The 19,766-nt window shown below is 47.5% G+C and overlaps 1 protein-coding gene across 1 annotated transcript in view; it reads right to left on the bottom strand.

Annotated features, from left to right (window-relative positions):
• The window catches only part of EHMT1 (euchromatic histone lysine methyltransferase 1), a 163,107-nt gene extending 149,453 nt beyond the window's left edge, over positions 1–13,654 (bottom strand). Inside the window, exons 1-2 of the mRNA XM_034793328.1 lie at positions 13,575–13,654; positions 4,861–5,032 (exon numbers count right to left, since the gene is read on the bottom strand). The gene's annotated coding sequence lies outside the window, so the exon portion shown is untranslated. The remainder of the gene's footprint in view (positions 1–4,860; positions 5,033–13,574) is intronic.
• Between the last annotated feature and the right edge of the window lie 6,112 nt (positions 13,655–19,766).

Here is a 19,766-nt window from a genome sequence, read left to right as displayed (position 1 = left end):
CTGATAGCTCAGCACAGAGCAAGTTTACAGGTCTCTACTCATGCATCTCTACATTCACCATGAGTGACCAGCCTTGAAGCTGGGCATCTTCTTATACAGAGAAGACAAATGTGGTTTTTCTTTCAGTACTCAGAAGCACAGTCGGCTTCTCAATATTTTACTTCCTGTACAAAACAGAGACCAGAAGTTCTTGAGGAAGCAAACAGTTCCTACTCTGCATTTGCAAAGCACCAATTACAGTGCTATAGAAATTCATTTTATTAATAATATAGTAGCAAGAAAACGTTAATGAATTCCCAGCAAAGGGAGGGGAGGAATGTTCTCCATTGCCCCGACATGGACTCCGACTCCCTGCTTTGGCAATGATCAGTGGCAGCATTAGCACGTCCATCCCAGTGCAAGCTCAGACATCTAACTCATCACAGAATTAAGAGGGGAACCATAGGCCTGCATGTCACTGACTGTTATCCGTTAAAATAAAATAAAAAGATATTGTTGCATCCAGCAGGAATTATGGATCACTCCATTCTCACAGGTGATGAGGGAGCTTCTGTCACTTGAAAAAACTGGTCAGGTTTCTGTGGGTGCTGAATATCTAAATATGTGCCCATGATGGGGCCTCTTGTACCTGGCTTGTAGGTCAGGTGAGGCAAACTTGCCCACCATCTCCTCACAATCTTTTCCTTTCTAACCAGACTGCATGGAATCTGTGACAATACTACAGTGAGACGGGGTCATAAACATTGGATATGTCTACATTGCAAAAAAAAAAAAAAGGTGTATCCATCATTCAGGTTAGCAAACCCAGGTTAAAAAAGCAGTGAGGACACACAACTCGGATTTTAACTTGAGTTACCAGCTCCAGTTCAACCCACAGGCTTTAACTCGAATTGCTAACCCGAGTGAAAAGCCGAGTTGCTATTTGAAGCTGAGTTACCTAATGCGGGCTAGCGAACCTGGCTTTTCTGCAGTATAGATACAGACCCTTAAACTGCAAAGGGCAGGGGCCAACTTTGTGTTATATTTGTGTACAGCACCTAGCACAAGGGGTCCCTGATTCCTAACCGTGGCCTCTAGCCACTACCACAATACAAATAATAAACCACAATAACAACAACAGAAGGTATACCTATTAGTACAGATGCACAACCAAGGGGTATTTTCATCCCAAAGCACTTATTCAAAGTCTGATCTAATACCACATGGGGGTCGGGGCAGGATAAACGTGTCTTTCAACATCTTCCCGGCATTCTCAGTTTAGTAGCAAAGACTTTGGAAAGAAATTAAATCAATGAGCCATGAATGATTAAAAACACTTTGCTATAAACATCACGCTGCATCAGGGAGAAGGCTGGCACTGTTAGGAAACCAGCAGGGCAGCCTTGTCACCAGGATCTAGGGTATCCTGTTTGGGAGAGGATGCTATCGAATACACCACAGGCTGATTCCAAATATTCAGAATAAGCATAGTGCCCCATATTTGTGTTGAGAGAAACCAGACCTGCTGGGGCTACGACCGGGACAGTCTCCAGATCATAAGACGGACACCGAACTAAAGACAGTGTCTGGAAAAAACAAAAAACACACCGAGGGAACAAACTTACCCTTTCTCCACCATTTCAAATGATGTACGTTGGACTCTCTCTATTCGCTGTACATTCTTCATGGACCAAAGCATAAACATTTCCAGCAAATATCAATTTGCTGGGCTAGTGGTGCTGCCTCCTTGTGTTTTAGTTCAACGAGTAAAACAAACAGACTGCATGACCTCTCCTTGCGCCTCTCTGCAAGCACATGCACCCCTAGGACACAGTGCTCGTCACTAAGGGTGAAAGGCTTTGTGGGAGCTTCTTGTTGAAATACTGGTAGCACATCTCAGTATTAATTGCCATCTGCACATGAAGGAACAGTAGGAAAAGTAAATATTGCACCTAGCTTTGTATAGGTCAGGTCCACTCTTTAAAGAAGTGTTAGTTGTTTATCCTCAATATTTTGGAGGGAAGTTGAAATATTCTAGGTGAAGCCTCTAAATCCTATAAGACATTTGCTTACGAACAACAAAGGTTTGGACTTTAAAGAGATTTGCTTTTTAAAGAATCTTATAAGCACCAAATTGTAACACTTCAACCTGGCTTGGCATTAAAAAACACCATTACAAGGACCACAAGGTAAATTCCACGTGCAAGGAAATCCCATTCCCTTAACATTTAGAATTCAGACTAACTGACAATGACTATTATTTACATGCATTCAATTAAAAACTCCTAGTATCTTGGTAGAAGCCTGTCTGTGGGTGCAAAGCATTCGAGATGCTGATTTAGTTTATCAAATATTTATTATGCCCCTCAATTAATACATTATTTAGACTCGGGCTCTATGCTCTAGCAATCTGGACATCTTTATATAAAAAGTTATAGGGCAATAGGACACCAGATGGAACTAGATAAACTAGTCAGTGCCCATGCCCATCAACATTTTACTCTCTATATACTTCAACACCTTTTACAGACCATTTACACCAGTGGTGGGTGGCCCGCAGCCCACCAGCGGATTACCTTGACAGGCCACGTGCGGCCCGTGGGTTGCGCCCCACTGGTTTCCACTAACCACTTTTAATGGTTTGCAGTTTGTAACTACCCCCTGCACCTAACAGACCCCTCAAAATTCCCTGACCCAGTACTTCTTCAGGCCCCTCTGAAAATCCAAGAGAGTTAAGCACCCAGATAGGGTAGGTCTACGCTGCACAGTTAACCTGGATTCTAACTCAACTCCCCTACCATCCATGCAGAAAAATCTAAGAAAGAAAGAAGATAAGATTTCTCACATAATCACATGACTCCAGGAACTGGAGCTTGGGGGGGGGGAAACAAATATCATAAGAGTTGGCAACACTGCAATTTGTATTTTAACATATTAGCAGCTCAAGGTGAACCGTAAAGGGAAACTTAGGATTCATCTTGACCAACTAATATGCATTAAAATACAACTTGCCCTCTCTACACTAGAGGTTTAAAATGTGTTTGTTATAACATCTAAGCTAATAGGTTTTACAAATACACCTTTCATCATAGTCTAAACCGGGCTGAAGCACACAGCATTTCTGTTCCCTTCAAGTCATACAAAAGTCATCATTAGCACCTCACTGAGGTCCCCTCATTTCAGTCCTGGGTCCCCATGGCTCTCTGTATAGCCACGGTCAACAGATTAATTCTTGCTACTCTATACTATTCATTCTCCACATGGGAAGAAGCCCTGTGTCCCCTTCCTTTTTTAATCAAAGCACAACCACCAATGAGCACATCACACCACATGCAGAATCACTGATTTCCTGCACGGTGCTAAAATACCTTATTTCAGAACCCAGCTGTCTGTCTCTAAAGTGCCTGTCATTGTAGCCTTTGGGCACCAATATTACCGCTATCTATTCATTCAGCCCCAAATGTTGTGCTGACGGTTTTGGGTGCTCTATCCGCTATAAGCCCCAAATCCTTTTCCTGATCTGTGTGTTGTGCTGTCTGCCCTGAGAAGCAATAACCCCTTTTTGAATTTTTGCCCTTACTCTCATTACTTTACATTTCCCAACACGGAATAGCAAAAGCCATTTACCAGGTGATAATCCTAATCTATCCAAATCAATCAGAATCTGGTTGCCTCCTTCCTCTGCACTTATTTCCTCCCTAGCTGTCCACCTGCAACTTTCCTCCCTGTATTCCGTGCTGCTTCTTCCAGGCTATTGATATGCAGACAAAAGTAGGCCTGAATGCACTGATTTACCATTCCAATTCACTGCCATCCCGCTTACCACTCATCACCGCTCTTGAGAAATCCCTCTGGCAAAGACATTGACAGGGGTGAATTTAATATTGAATGGCCTGTCTTTACCCTCCATCCAGTTCCTTATCCACACAAGTAGTTTACTCCCAGTATCATACATGCTCATCTTGTTCAGCAGTTATCTGTGCGTTATGTCACAGCAGCAAGGAATCCTCTGCAATGTGTCATCCCGTGGAACCAACCTACATTCAAATTTAGACTCAAACAAAACCATGTAATATATAAACTGCAGGATGGTAAGGAGGGGCCCAGAATATAGCCTTAAGAATGCAAGCAGTCCTCACGGAAGAATATTTCTCACTTGTTAGAGGGTTTATCAGACCTCCTAGGCTCTGTCTTGATGGGCATAAAGGGGGCTTTCTTCAATCTTGTTTGCTCAATTGAATTAGCTTAAAGCAACTGAAAGGCCCTCTTTTAATGCTCCTTAATACACAGACTAACACATTTGAACTCATATTAGCTGAATGTATTGTAGCTTTGGGTTTGTCTACATGGGCAGAAAAGGGTGCTAGTTTAACACTATTAAAGCCCCATTGGGAGCATCCACACTAGGAAAAAAGGTGGTTTATTAGCACCTAACATAGACAAGGCAGTTGGTAATTTTCATGCTTGTTAGCAGGATAAGTAAACCCAAGGCATCCCCACAGAGTTTACTGTGACGTGCTAACATGCGAAAACTACCAACTGCCTTGTCCACATTAGGATCTTACCACGTTAGCTAACATGTGGTAAAACAAACAAAGACAAAAACACCCCTTTTTTCCCTAGTGAAGACTAAAACCTCTGAAGCTGGATTAACTGGCCACATTTTAGCCTAGAGCAGAGCTAACGTGGCTGCAAACACACCCATTTTTGCCTGTGTAGACGAGCTCACACTGGCTTACCATTAAGCTAACTCTACTGAGTTAACACTGATTGAAGAAAACATTTTTTTTTTGATCCATCAAGTCATGGCCTTCTGAATCACTCATGTGAAAAAGAGAGAGGGGGATTTAAAATGCAAGAGGTTTTCTTATTTTAACTTACCTGAAGCAGCTTAAGTGTTAAAAATAATGGGCCTAGGCAAGCAGAGCAGAGCACTCTCCTCACTTGTGAGCTGGGGATCCTGAGAGGATATCAGCCATCAGGAGTATCTGAGAAGAGGAGGCAGAGCAGGGCAGGACTGAAAGAACCACAGGAGATCACGTCACCTACAAAACTGAAAGTGGGAAACTCTGAGGAAGTCATCTATGTGGAGTGGTTTCTCATTCTGCCCAGAGCTCTTCCCGCATCCTACACTCAATGGCCTATTACAATATTCAGAGGGGTAGCCGTGTTAGTCTGAATCTGTAAAAAGCAACAAACATCACCGGCTCATTCACCTGCACGTCCACCAATGTTATATATGCCATCATATGCCAGCAATGCCCCTCTGCTATGTACATTGGCCAAACTGGACAGTCACTACGCAAGAGGATAAATGGACACAAGTCAGATATCAGGAATGGCAATATACAAAAACCTGTAGGAGAACACTTCAACCTCCCTGGCCACACAATAGCAGATGTTAAGGTAGCCATCTTACAGCAAAAAAACTTCAGGACCAGACTCCAAAGAGAAACTGCTGAGCTCCAGTTCATTTGCAAATTTGACACCATCAGATCAGGATTAAACAAAGACTGTGAATGGCTATCCAACTACAGAAACAGTTTCTCCTCCCTTGGTGTTCACACCTCAACTGCTAGCAGAGCACCTCACCCTCCCTGATTGAACTAACCTCGTTAACTCCACACTGATATATACCTGCCTCTGGAGATTTCCATTACTTGCATCTGAAGAAGTGAGGTTCTTACCCACGAAAGCTTATGCTCCCAGTACTTCTGTTAGTCTCAAAGGTGCCACAGGACCCTCTATTACAATATTGTCCTTCCAGCCAGGGAACAGAAACCCCGCTTGAACCAGTAAATGCTGTCCCTTAATCCACAAGACAAAGTATTTCCAGGGACTGATGAGAGAGCAGACCCAACCCTTGCTGGCTCAGGGGTTAAGAGCAAGGGTAGGTCTACACTTACTGACGGACCCGGAGGTAAGCAATTGATCTTCTGGGATCGATCCCGGAAGTGCTCGCCGTCAACGCCGGTACTCCAGCTCGGTGAGAGGAGTACGCAGCATCGACGGGGGAGCCTGCCTGCCGCGTCTGGACCCGCGGTAAGTTCGAACTAAGGTACTTCGAATTCGAATTTGCGTACCTTAGTTCGAAGTGAGGGGTTAGTGTGGACCAGGCTCAAGACTCAAAGCCCGGCAGAGTCTTATCACTGAGCCATCTTTTCAAATGTGCTCAGCATGTTGGTGCTCTGTTGAAAAGCTAGCCAGGCGTGTCACAACAGGAGCCCTGGGTGCTGAGTTTCTCGGACCGTCTGGTCCCAATGACGGATGCTGAGCACTTGAGAATCTGGCCCTCTGGGGTTGGCTTGTCATCCGTAAAGATAAAAGCATCTCCAGAAAAAATAGCTTACTGATGAACAGATGAAGAAAAAAATCATTTCTAACTAGAGCTGGTTTATTCAAAGCACAGAAACTAGACACCAATTTTCACAGAAATTGCTCCGGACCCAGGAGAAACTGCATCCTTGTTGGAATCTACTTGTTTTCAAACTTATCTAAGGGCTACTCTTCCAAGGTGAAAACTGCAGAACCTGTTGGTGACTGTATCACACAACAGGTAGGCCAGCAGCTTTGTTCATCAACAGGCCTTGGGAAGACATGCCTTGACTAGCAAACTGACACAACCCTGGACAGATGTCTGGGGGGAGAGGGGAGGATACCGCACTTCTTATTCATCACAGATAAAATGCACCCCTTAGTGGCTTTGCCTGGGCCCCATGTACTGTGGAGGAGCTGTACCCCAAGTTATCATTTTAGAAAGGGCACATTTCCAAAAGCCCCAGGGCTTGAGGCTGGTGCAAATCAGGAGTATCTCCACCAAACTCAATGAACCTGCCGGTGCACTGGGGTAAAATTGGAGGGAGCAAGAAGCAAGTCAGGCCCCCAAGCTTTAATCTTCAGCATGTTGTTGACTCTAAGGCGGGGGTGGGCAAACTACCGCCCGCAGGCCGGATTCGGCCCGCAAGCCATTTTAAGACGGCCCGTGAGCTCCCGCTGGAGAGTGGGGTCTGGGGCTTGCCCTGCTCCAGTGCTCCAGCTAGGGCGCAGGGTCGGGGGCCGCACCACGCGGCTCTCGGAAGGCACAGCAAGGCCCCACTCTCGCTCCTATGCACTCCAAAAGCCCCCTCCAGCGCTCCAATGGGAGCTGCAGGGGCGGTGCCTGCGGACAGGGCAGCGTACAGACAGGGCCGGCTCCAGGCACCAGCTTAACAAGCCAGTGCTTGGGGCGGCCAAGGGAGAGAGGCGGCACCTGTGGCAATTCGGGGGCGGCAGGTCCCTCACTCCCTCTAGGAGCGAACGACCTGCCGCTGAACTGCCGCCGCCGATCGCGGCTTTTTTTTTTTTTCCCCAACTGCCGCCGCCGATCGCAATTGCGATTGCGGCTTTTTTTTTTTTTTTTTGCTTGGGGCGGCAGAAATGCTGGAGCCGGCCCTGCGTACAGAGCCACCTGACCGCGCCTCTACATAGGAGCCGGAGAAGGGACATGTCGCTGCTTCCGGAAGCCGCTTGAGGTAAGCACCGCCCAGAGCTTGCACACCTGACCCTCCCCCCACGCTCCAACCCCCTGCCCCAGCCCTGATCCTCCTCCCACCCTCCAAATCCTTCAATCCCAGCCCAGAGCACCCTCCTGAACCCCAAACCTCTCATCTCCAGCCCCACCCCAGAGCCCACATCCCCAGTCGGAGCCTGCACCCCTTCCTGCTCCCCAACCCCCTACCCCAGCCCAGAGCCCCCTCCCACACCCTGAACTCCTCATTTCTGGCCCTACCCCAGAGCCCACACCCCCAACCAGAGCCCTCACCCCCTCCCACACCCCAACCCCAATTCTGTGAGCATTCATGGCCCATCATACAATTTTCTATTCACAGATGTGGCCCTCGGGCCAAAAAGTTTGCCCACCCCTGACCTAAGGTCTAAGACCTAAAGAATCAAACTAACCTTATGTAAAAACCTGCAATGAACAAAAATCATCCACAGGAGAAGTAAAGAAGGCAGGTATCCCCTGTGTGAGTCCTATCTGTATCATACTTGCAGGACAGTTAATTAACTAGGCTCTCAACCATTAGCTACCATGCAGATGAACTACTCTAGGTGTAAAAACGGAAGGATATCTACACTACAGAGGCACAGATATGGTTCTACAGATAGGTCTCAAAATGTAGCTGTCAACAGGGAGTCATTATTGAGTGGGTGTGTTTCCAATGGGTTCCTGCAGGGATCAGTTCTTGGCCCTACACTATTTATCATTTTTATCAATGATCTGGAAGAAAACATAAAATCATCACGGATAAACTTTGCAGATGACACAAAAATTGGGAAAGTGGTAAATAATGAAGAGGACAAGTCACTGATTCAGAGTGCTTGGTAAACTAGGTGCAAGAAAACAATATGCGTTTACATATGGCTAAATGTAAATGTATCCATCTAGGAACAAAGAACGCAGGCCATACTTACAGGATGGGGGATTCTATCCTAGGGAGCAGTGACTCTGAAAAAGATTTGGGGGTTGTGGTGGATAAAAAGCTGAATATGAGCTCCCAGGGTGACGCTGTGGCCAAAAAGCTAATGTGATCCTGGAATGTGTAAACAGGGAAATCTTGAGTAGGTGTGGAGAGGTTATTTTACCTTTGTATATGGCCCTGGTGCGACCCCTGCTAGAATTCTGCATCCAGGTCTAGTGCCCACAATTCAAGAAGGATGTCGATAAATTAAAAAGGGCTCAGAGAAGAGCCACAAGAATGATTAAAGGATTGGAAAACCTGCCTTGAAGTGATAGACTCAAGGAGCTCAATCTATTTAGCTTAACAAACAGAAGATTAAGGGGTGACTTGATTACAGTCGATAAGTACCTACATGGGGAACAAATATTTCATAATGGGCTCTTCAGTCTAGCAGAGAAAGGGGTAATACAGTCCACTGGCTGGGAGATGAAGCTAGACAAATTCAGACTGGAAGTAAGGTGTACATTTTTAACAGTGAGGGTAATTAACCATTGGAACAATCTCCCAAGGGTTGTGGTGGATTCTCCATCACCGACCATTTTTAAATCAAGACTGGCTGTTTTTCTAGAAGATCGCTCTAGGAATTATTTTGGAGACATTCTCTGGCCTGTGTTATACAGGAGGTCACACTAGATGATCACAATGGTCCCATCCAGCCTCAGAATCTATGAATCCCACCCTATAGGGCTTGCCACAAGGTAGTAATCACTGGAGAACAAACCTGCCTTTCAGTGCTTAGGTTGGTGCTAAATACATATTTCTGCCCCCAGCCTCAGCACGGACTTTATTACTCTAGGCATTTTCCCTAGAGTTAACGGACTGCCATTTAACTTGAGGTACTTAACACGTTTGTAAAGTCTGGTGTGGACACTGCCCACATGTTTGTTCTAGATTATAAAGGCTTATTCTTTACTTAGGGTATATCAGACATATCCTGTTTTCTGAGCACAAAGCTCACACGGGAAAGAACAAACCACGACTCTTGGCCACAACCAATTCCCCAATCCCACTCAATTTCTTCGCTAAGGTGCTTACCTCTCGCGTAAAGTGCTGTGAGATCCACTAAGGATAAGCGTTATATAAAGAGCTACGTGTTATTATCTGGCAATACAAATTGATCATGGGATGACAGAGAAGGATCTGTCACTCCCTGCTTTCCCATTCCAGTTGTGGGATGTAAGGACTACTCCTCCTTACAAACCCAACTGCTAGCCTCTAGTCTAAAAATCTGCATCAGTTTCCAATATTCTGCCCTCATTTACATGCACTCCATCCCCACTGATGTCAGTGGGGTTACATATGGTATAAACCAGGGGAGAATCTGGTCCCTAAACTTCTTGGAGCTGGGAGGGACAGAGGGGGAGATTAAACTATGAGAGTGATCTAAATAACTCACCATTTCCCCTCCGCCCTCCATGTCCCACTGCTGTAGATATTAAGCCAGTGCCCTCAGAGCAATAATGCTCAATAATCCTCCAGAGAATTGTATACGGAATAGCCCCTCAGGCAAGATCCTTGGAGATTTCCCCCACAGTATGTGTACATTTTTATTTGCAAGACTAAACTATATATAAAGAGTTCATGGGGAAAGAGCCCTCAGTTACAACCATGCAGCACCACATCAATCAGCCACTGTAGCTGAAGGCAGAATTTGGTGTATTAAAATGATGGAATTGCCTGGATACTAACTCTTAAATCACACAGCAAGATTAATACCTGATCCCCTTTAAAAGCCCTACTGTTATTACTCACATGAATAAGGGCAGCAGGATCAGGCCTCTAGACTGCAATTGTGACTGAATATGATGTATGTGGTCCTTACTTGAGCAAAATGCCTACTGAAGTTAATGAAGGCTTCCCCTGAGTAAGAAATTCAAGATCTCACCCGACAAGCATTTAGATTGAGCGTTCCACCTTCGAACTATTTTACAAAGAACTGCTAATGTTACCATCTGCATAACTCTCCCACAAACTTCATCGCACATGGGGCTGAAATTTCCTCTGCCACACTGCAGTATTTTGGATACAGGATTAAACCAGAAAGCGGTGAAAGGTGACAGCATATACTACTGCACACCTGAATGTCAGGTACAGCCCGGCTGTTGGCGGATACTGATCATTAAGTGCTTAGTGGATATGATTATGATGTATCCAATTATCAATCTGCAGCCGCTATTTGTAACCAGTTAATAATGCTATTGTATATTTATATATCATCTTGTCTGTTCTCTTATGCACATGAAAAATCTTGTTCACTGCTGCAAGCTAGTGTTTACTCTTCACTTCAGTGCAACTTGTATATTCTGAAACTATGTTCAAAAAGAAAGCTTGGGGGAAAGTCTTAGTCTTGCGTTCGGTAGCAAAGCAAGCAAAAGGCATCTTCGCTCAGTGTGATGCCTGTATTTCTTTATTGGGACATTTAGAGCTATGAATCTACGTAATCTTTGGGGATATTTAGAGCTATGAATCTGATGACTAATTGCCATCATGTGGTGAGGGTAGCTGGCAAACACCACCTCCTTCAGGGATTTTGGATTTGAATTTGATACATTCCCTAGCATTTCAGACTCGGTGCATTTCAAACGACTGAACGTGAGTGTTGAGTCAAAATAAAATCTTCATGGATGGAAACTTTATGGTCTGAGTTCACTGACAGATTTCTGACAAACCTCCCACAGAAAGTGTGTCACAACCTCCAGCTCCATTTATGACCCAGGGGGCTCTCCGGTCCTTCAATATCACCTTTTTCTGATCAACATAACCTTGACTGTAGAGGCTGCTGCACCAACTCACACTTTAAGGCCAGAAGGGACCATCATGAACATCTAGTCTCACCTCCTGCACATCGCAGGTCACAGAACCTCACCCCCCCACTTCTGTAATACACCCAGACCCTCTGGCTGAGTTACTGAAGGCCTCAAATCATGATGTAAAGACTTTCAAGTTACAGGAGCATCCACCATTTACACTAGTTTAAAGCAACAAATGACCCATGCCCCATGATGCAGAGGAAGGAAAAAATAAAAAAACAGGATCTCCGCCAATCTGACCCAGGGGGAAATTCCTTCCCGACCCCAAATATGGCGATCCATTAGGCCCTGAGCATGTGGGCGAGACCCAGCAGCCAGACACAGGGGAAAGAATTCTCTGTAGTAACTGGGAGCCCCCCTCATCTAAACTACTGCCAAGCAGGCAAAGGGAAAGTGAAAGGATGCCAACGGATACACGCTCGGTAACCAAAGAGAGCCTGGAATCTCCTTTGTTTTCATGGAACACTAAAAGTTCCTAGGCCCCAAAAGTTGTTTTCTCCAATGGAAAATTTGCCTACCCCATTCCCTACAGTCCCATCATCCCCACTCCTGCTCAAGATGCCAACTAGCTCTTTCTGAATGCTCATTTTCCTCAATGTAATTTGGAATGGGCCTGTTTAATAAAAATGTATTTCCTTTTCACCACCTCCAACTTCACTTGTTTGACTGAGAAGAGGTTGTATTGATTTTAAATGTATCCCTCCAAAATCTCCACACATCCTATAACTGAGGTGAGTGGATGGCAATGAAACACCACCCCCTTGATTAATTGGTTGTGCATATGCGGGGGGAGGGGGGGTTATGTTGTACTCATTGGTTAAGTTGGAGGAAGAGGGAAATTTTATATTGATTTCAACGTGCGGGGAAGGGCAGAGCAAAAGAGTATTGACACAGTACCCTTGGAGTTACTTGGGACTGTGGTGATACTGATACATTAGTCACACGGTTATTTTGGGGGGAGAGGGAGCTGGTCTTGAGAGAAGCCCTGAATGTGTGCATGTGTAAAGTATAAGTGGGTATCAGCTGTCCCCACTGGAGGGGGGGGGATTCATTTCCCCCTCTAGTGGGTGCTTAAAATCCCAGCAGTGGGTAAGAAACAGACAATCTTCCTTTCATAGCTAACCATTGGGGCCCACACTATGCAGCTCCCTAGTGAGCTCTGGGTCAATGATCCCTAGGACTCGTTCCTCTTGCCAGGACAGGGCTCTCAGAACCTGCACCCCAGTGTCGGGATGGGATGGGTGTGGGGGATGGTGCTTGAGGCACACATGTGATTAAGCAGCCCGCTGTCAAAGTCACCGGTTCAGCACCCTTCAGACGCGGAGCCAGCAGGTTTTACGAAAACCAGGACGAAGAGCTGCTCCTTACAAACCTGGCCAGGATGGAACAGGGCTACACACAGGGGTCAGGGACACACGGTCACCCTAAAAGGCTGAGGCTCCCCAAACTTCTATGTTGAGACCCACGCACATGCACACCCCACCGGGAGCCGCGCATGGCTTGTCCCTAATGGCCCTTCAAGTGGAAAACTTTCAACCAGTGCTTGAGGGTCGGCAGCTACTTGGCAAATGGGTCTCCTGGGGCCAGTGACACCTGCAACCAGCGATCCCCCCGGGGCCAGCAATGGCCCCATGCGGCCCCCAACCCCCTCGGGGCCAATGATGCTCTTGGGGCCCCCGCCCCCCTCAAGCACCCCCTGGACCCCCAGGCTGGCTCTGAGGGGGACCGACCCCTCGCAAGCCCCGCCCCCACCACGTGACTGCCCCGCCCCCTGCCCGGCTCATCCCCGCCCCGTGGGCCCAGGACACTGAATGGCTCATAACGCCCCGCACGAGGCCCTGCCTCCTGAACGGCTCAGAGGAGCCTCGGGCCCGGGACCCTGCATGATCCATACTGCCCCCGCGGCGCTCACACCCCCCCCCCTCCGCGGGCCCCGGACGCTGCACGGCTCAGTTCCACCGCTGCCGGGCTCAGAGCCACGTGGGCCCCGGAACCTGCATGGCTGCTGCCCATCGGGGGCCCCGGCACCTGGATGGCCCATACCACTCGCTAGCCGGGGAGGGGTGTGAGTTATACAGAGTCCCGGGCCCCACACACACAATGGCAGCGGCTCCCACATTCTTCCCCTCAGCGCGGAGTTGGACTGAACCATGGGGCGGGCGGGGGGCAGGGCCCCTCCTCCCCTCCCACAGAGCCTGTTTGGCCCTGGGTGATACCACTCAACCCTCCCCCCCCCCGCCTTCTCCCCCGCCCGGGGTAGATGGACGCTGCCGCTCTCACTCACCTCGGTATCCACAGTGGCCATGGCCGGAGGGAGGGAGCGGCGCCCCGGAGCCTAGCCCCGCCCCTTCGGTGGCGCCTCACGCCTCGGCTCCTCCCCCTCCCCGGATTCTTCTCAATGGAGAGTCTCCGTGAGCGACCACGCATGCGCCTAATATCATGGCGGCACCCATGTCTCCCCCCACTCCCCCCGCGTAGCGTCATGGCGGCTCCCACGAGTGCTGATTCCGTACAGCTCCGAACACATGGGCGGCAGAGGCAGCCGCGGCCGCGGTCGGGCGCTGGGACCCAGAGGCAGATCCGCGCAGCGCCCAGGGAGAGCGGTGGGGGCGGAATCCAGCCCTTTCATCTGGGCGTGTGTCATCTGAGGATTGATTAATTCATTCCTTGTGTGACACCTGTACGTTTTACTGCGGTTGTATTGAGCCCGCCGCCAACGCCTCCGCCCTGCAAACAGCTGCCCAAGCTCGCCCCGTTGGCATCCTAGTTTGCACCTCGGGGCGGCCCGGCATTCACCTCCCGCCCCAAGATCCGCCCGGCCCCTGGCAGGCGGGCACAGCCACAGCTCGGCCCCCATACCACTGAATGGACAGGCTGTCTTTGAAACGATTGCCCTTACTGGTTTTCTCGAGAGACTCCTGCTACTCGGCATAGTGCCGAAGAAACTCGGCACCAGAAAAGAGCATTTAGGGCCGTTTTAACAAAAAAAAAAAGAATAATTCCGCAGGGGAAGGAATTTGCTGCATGTGTTTCAATGAGACATTTAAAATCTTACCCGGATTTCCCTCCTCCTTCCCCTTCAAATATACTCTTATTGTATCTGCCACAGCACTGCAAATGCCTTCTCTCTCTCTCTCTAGCTCTTTCTATATCTATATCTATCTATCTATGGGATTACATTGTACCCTTTATACTGAAGGGTGTTACAGAATTTAGTAAACTACATAGCACGGCACCCGGAAAATCAGCCACTTCTTGGGTGCAAGGAAGAAACCACCCAGCATGCTGCACAACAATGGAGCATTTTGGCCAAATCCTCTACTCTTATGAACGGTCAAGGGATTGTTAATGGGCCATGCTGAGAATAATCGAAAGAGCCCAGGAAGGTATATTGTGTTGGTTGCTGAGGGCATTTATGAGGAATATGCAACAACTACAGTCAAGTGCATTAGGCGATCATGTTTCGTGTGATCCTTTCTGACATTCTCCAGGTAAATGGCATTAGCTTTGCTTTTCAGACAAAGGTGGCTTGTTATTTAATCATAAAGCAATTTCTGAGTACTTGGTGCTGTTGCTTTCCCTGTGAGCACCACAATATGTCCTGGGCCAAGATTTTCAGTTTGGGCTCCTAAATCTGTATTTAGGTGCTCAAATAAGTGGACAGATTTTCAAAAGTGAGGAGCACGCAGCAGTTTCCATTGAAGTCAGTAAGGGAAAGACGTATGGAATAAAGCAGCTAAAAGAAACAAAACAGTAACTGGAGAACCTTGATACCTAAGGATCATTATTTTTTCAAATCATAAATGTTGATTTTTATGATTTCACAGCAGGGGTTTCCTAGGACACTAGACACTCAGAATTCTTTTCTGTAGGAAGCTGGGTTTTGATTATTGTACATGAAAAATTAATCCAATCTCATGCCTGCTGCATATAATAAACTGTTTTAGGATGGAAAATTACCAACATTCTCTGTAAAAGAAAAGGCTGGTGGTGTGTTGGGGGGGGGGTAAGAGTGGGGAAATCCATTAATTTTTAACCAAATACAGATGTGTTAATGTCTCTGATTAATAAGTCTCTAAAATTCAAAAATATTTTAGAATTACGTAGTATTAGCCGCGGTTTTAGCTGATGGTGTCCAGCAGTGAGGTGCTAAGGCAGAGGTTGGCAAACTGCGGCCCACAGTACCCTCCTGCCCGGCCCTTGAGCTCCCAGCCGGGGAGGTTAGCCCCCAGCCCCTCCCCGGCTGTCCCCCCTCCCCCACAGCCTCAGCTCGCCGCGCCGAGCCGCCAGCCTGCCCCCGTGCTCTAGACTGCGTGGCAGCATGGCTGGCTCTGGCCAGGCGGTGCAGCTGCCAGTCCTGGTGCTCTGAGTGGCATAGTAAGGGGATTCCAGGGGACAGGAAGCAGGGGGCGGTTAGATAGGTGTGGGAGTCCCAGGGGGCCTGTCAAGGGGCGGGGGTGTGAATAGGGGTTGGGGCAGTCAGGGGACAAGGAGCAGGGGGGTTCAATGGGTCAGGAGTTCTGAGGGGGGCGGATAGGGGGTAGGGGCCAGGCAGTTTGGGAAGGCACAGCCTTTCCTACCCAGCCCTCCATACTGTTTCAGAACTCCGATGTGGCCCTCAGGCCAAAAAGTTTGCCCACCCCTGTGCTAAGGGCCAAGCAAAAGTTACCACCTATTTAAACCAGAAAATTCTTTTCTATCCTTCAGGACGGTTCCCCTATCCTTTTGTCAAAGACTGAGAAGATTGAACCTTTGCAAAATCCCCTCCAGCCCTCTCCCTCCCCCACATTATTTTTTCTTTTTAAGAGTGGGTGAAATGTATTAATAGCCTTTCCTGAAGAAAGAGACAGAATTGCTTGAAAAAACCCACACATCATTTCAGGACCAGAGGGGTGTTGAAGAAGATTTTCACCTGCATCTGTCACATTCTCCACAATGGTGGTGTGAAAGTCCCACAGTTAGCAGCCCTCCTGCTGGGAATACCTGAAAGGAATCCCCTAATCCACAGAATTGTAAATCCATTAATGTGAAACAATTAACTCTTTTACAAGTATTGGACAAGGACACTTTAGGCTCTGTAAATAGAGGAATAAATACTATAAATTTAACAGTTGAATTAGCTCGTTGGGCCTGATTCTGATCTTCCTAACAATAGAAATCAACAAAGTAACACCCGTGACAAACTATGAGCGGGGATAGCAGATTTAGCCCCATAAGTTCCCCTGTTGTATAAAGAAGCCTCTTTTTCTGAGGGCCTCCAATTTTATGAAGTGAGAAATGTCAATGCGTATTGATTTAAATTTACACATACATCAGCTCCCTCAGGAAACAATATTCCCCTCCCTTGCCCCATAAATTGATTGATTTCCTAGAGCCTGCAACCCGTTGGGGGCAGGGAGGTTCGCTCCATTGTGCAGCCAACGCGAAGGACCGGCAATATTGTGTTGATGTATCTGTTTGTCTTTGGCAGATGGCGAGGTTCTCTGTGTATTGCTATTATTCTATATTTGTTTCATGGTAGCACCTGAGCCCTAGTCACCAACCAGGACCTCATTGTCCTTAGGTGCTGTACAAACCCAGAACAAAAAGAGAGTCGCTGCCCTGTGTGTTTATTCTCTTTACACATTCACATAGCTTGTGCTTTGCCCACTTACCAGGTTATACATCAGATTAGAAGCTTATCATGGGTCTGTGAACTGTAACTGGCAGTGCTGAGTGAATGGTTTGATTTGTACAATATAGAACGAAATTAATTAAAAAAAAACAACCCACACCTACCACCTCCACTTTTCCGGGAGCTGCTGCTCTCCAGTACAGGGTGCTCATTAGAGAGGGGTGCAACCAACAACATGCAAATTGTGACTCCGGGGGTGATGCAGAGTCTGGCTTATGGTCCAAGATAGAGATAAGGGCCCTTTGCAACATTCTGGACTCTGCCTCATACTTGAAACCTCCTCTCGCTTCCCTACCCCAAAGTTCAGGAGTGTTAGAATCCGGAATGGGCCCCTCTCTATTAGGCATCTTTGTCCCCCTGTTCCATCTCTTCACGCCATCTCTATGCTCTTTCAGGGGTGAGGAATGAGCAGGTACCGGTCCCTGTGACAGCTGCCATTCTGTCACTGAGTTATGATGTGAAACAAACATGTCAGCCAACAACAGACTCAGGTGAATCCCAACTTCTTTTCCTTGTCTCCTCTCCTAATCACCTCAGTTTGAACTTATCTGGCCATCTGACCTCACCAAGAATTCACTGGGAGAGGAGAGGGCATTAAAGGCAGGCGGGTGTGTGTGTGTGTGTGGGGGGGTGTTTTTCTTTCTCCCTTTCCCTTAAGAAACTCCCCATAAATCTTGACAGTTCCCTTTGTACCCTGCACAAGAGAAACTGGCATCTTCTTAATGGAGTGGGTGTTTACACAACAGGGTTGCCCTATCCAAAACAAGTAGCTCTAGAGGAGAGGTTTTCAACCTAGGGTCCACAGACTATGTCTACGATTTCCAAAGGGGTCTTCACCTCCATTTGAAATTTTTTTAGGGATCCACAAATGAAAAAAGGTTGAAAACCACTGCTATAGAGCATTGCTTGGGTAGGGCTTGCACAGAAACGGCACCAGTTTCATTAAAGATTTAGTGAAACTGGTGCAACTGTGTGTAGAGCAGGACTTGGCATTGTAGGGACAAATTCTCTTCCTTCCTGTGCTTGTGTCTACGATTGTGTTAAAAAGGCCCACTCTAGATTCACACCAGGGTTGCTAAGAGCGTAACGGGGTCCACATTTTCCACCATGATAATGTAAAAAAATTTCTATAGAATTTAGACATGTCTCAGTAACAAAATAAGGGATACATTTGTTTGTGAATTTGTCTGATGAAACTTAAGAAGACCAGAAAGTTTATGCACCTGTTGGAATTTAATGCAACGGCCAACAATGTGCTCGTCTTGTCTGTGCGGTGTGCACAGAGTTCCAAAGCTCTTGATTCAAGAAAGAATTGTTCAAACCTGAGTCCTCTGGCCGATTGGTTGTTTTGAGTGAAATCCCAGGGAGAACTCAAGTGTTGAGAGATACAGGCAGATTTTCAGTTTTCCCCAATTTGGGGTGCTGCAGTTTTGGGGTTTCTACAGTGAGATGTCCTTTGCTTCATTTTCTGTGGTGCAGAGGACTCCTTAATTCCCTAATTCGCATCTCTGAAAATTGGGCCCTAGGCCAGCACTACCCTACAGACTTCTGCAGGCGTAGCTATAGTCAGTCAAGGGTGAGAAGAGGTGTGATCCCTGACACAGCTTTGCTGGCAGAAGTCCCTAGTGTAGGTGCAGTTGTCCTGGCAGAGCTGCGCTTTTACCCGTAGAGCCTGTTTCACTCCTAGGGGTGGTTTTACTGAACTCCTACAAAGCACAGCTTCACCTGTACAAGCTAAACACCCGGAGCACTTTGTGGATATAACGATGCCAGTGAAGTGCTCCTAGTGTAAACATGGCCTAAGGTGTCTTAAGTAGAGCACCCAAAACTGGAGCCACCTGAAATCTGTAAACGTTTTGTCCTGAAATGAATAACTGCGTTTTCAGGGGCAGTTTGGTGCAATTCCTGTCCCAAAACTGCAGCAGTTTACTCCAGTGATTCTCAACCTTTTGTACTGGTGACCCCTTTCACACAGCAAGCCTCTGTGTGCGACCCCCCTTATACATTAAAAACACGTTTTTACTTATTTAACACCAGTGTAAATGCTGGAGGCAAAGTAGGATTTGGGTTGGAGGCTGACCGCTCGCGACCCCCCATGTAATGACCTCATGACCCCCTAAGGGGTCCCGACCCCCAGTTTGAGAACCCCTGGTTTACTCAGTTGCTTCTTCCACCTTTTCATTGTGAACTTGGCATTACAGGAAGCAGAGATTCCTGAATTGCCAAAGCACGGGGTGTGTTGTGATGGGGTTGCTGCCTTTTCTGGTAGCAAGAGGCTCTTTAGTCTGTGGGTCTGGGAGATGCAGACAGTGCCCACAGGCAGGGATAGACACCATCACGTAGCTCCTCCGAGAGAAGGGCATCTGTGCTTCCGGAAACAGGAGGTAAAGAAAGGAGCAGGCTGGAAATGAAGATGACGCCGAGCTCTGCACCTGCCTGAACGCTGCTGCAGTTTCCCCCCCTCTGATGGTGGTGTGTGGTGGTCAATCCCCTAACACAGTCTTTCTAAAAGCCCCAGAGCAACCCCAGTGCCTTCCAGGAGCAGCTCAAACATAGCCAGGTAAAGGGGAGAAAAGGGATATAGTCTCATTCTCACCTTGTCATTTCCCTGGGGAGCTCAGAAAAGCAGAACTGCTAGGGAATACTAACCGCTCACCACTAAATATTCTACAGCTGGGTCGGCTTCCACTGAGTCCAAAGTAGAAATGGCTCAGCCAGGAAGGAAAACCGTCAGGCTGCTTGTTTCATGTGTTTCAAATGTGGCCACCTAAAGGGAACAGCTGAAAACAAAAAATCAGATGG

Source organism: Trachemys scripta, chromosome 17 (assembly GCF_013100865.1).
Source record: "Trachemys scripta elegans isolate TJP31775 chromosome 17, CAS_Tse_1.0, whole genome shotgun sequence".
NCBI lineage: Eukaryota > Metazoa > Chordata > Testudines > Emydidae > Trachemys > Trachemys scripta.
Note: the sequence above shows the minus strand (reverse complement) of the source record. Positions and strands in the feature narration are given on the sequence as shown.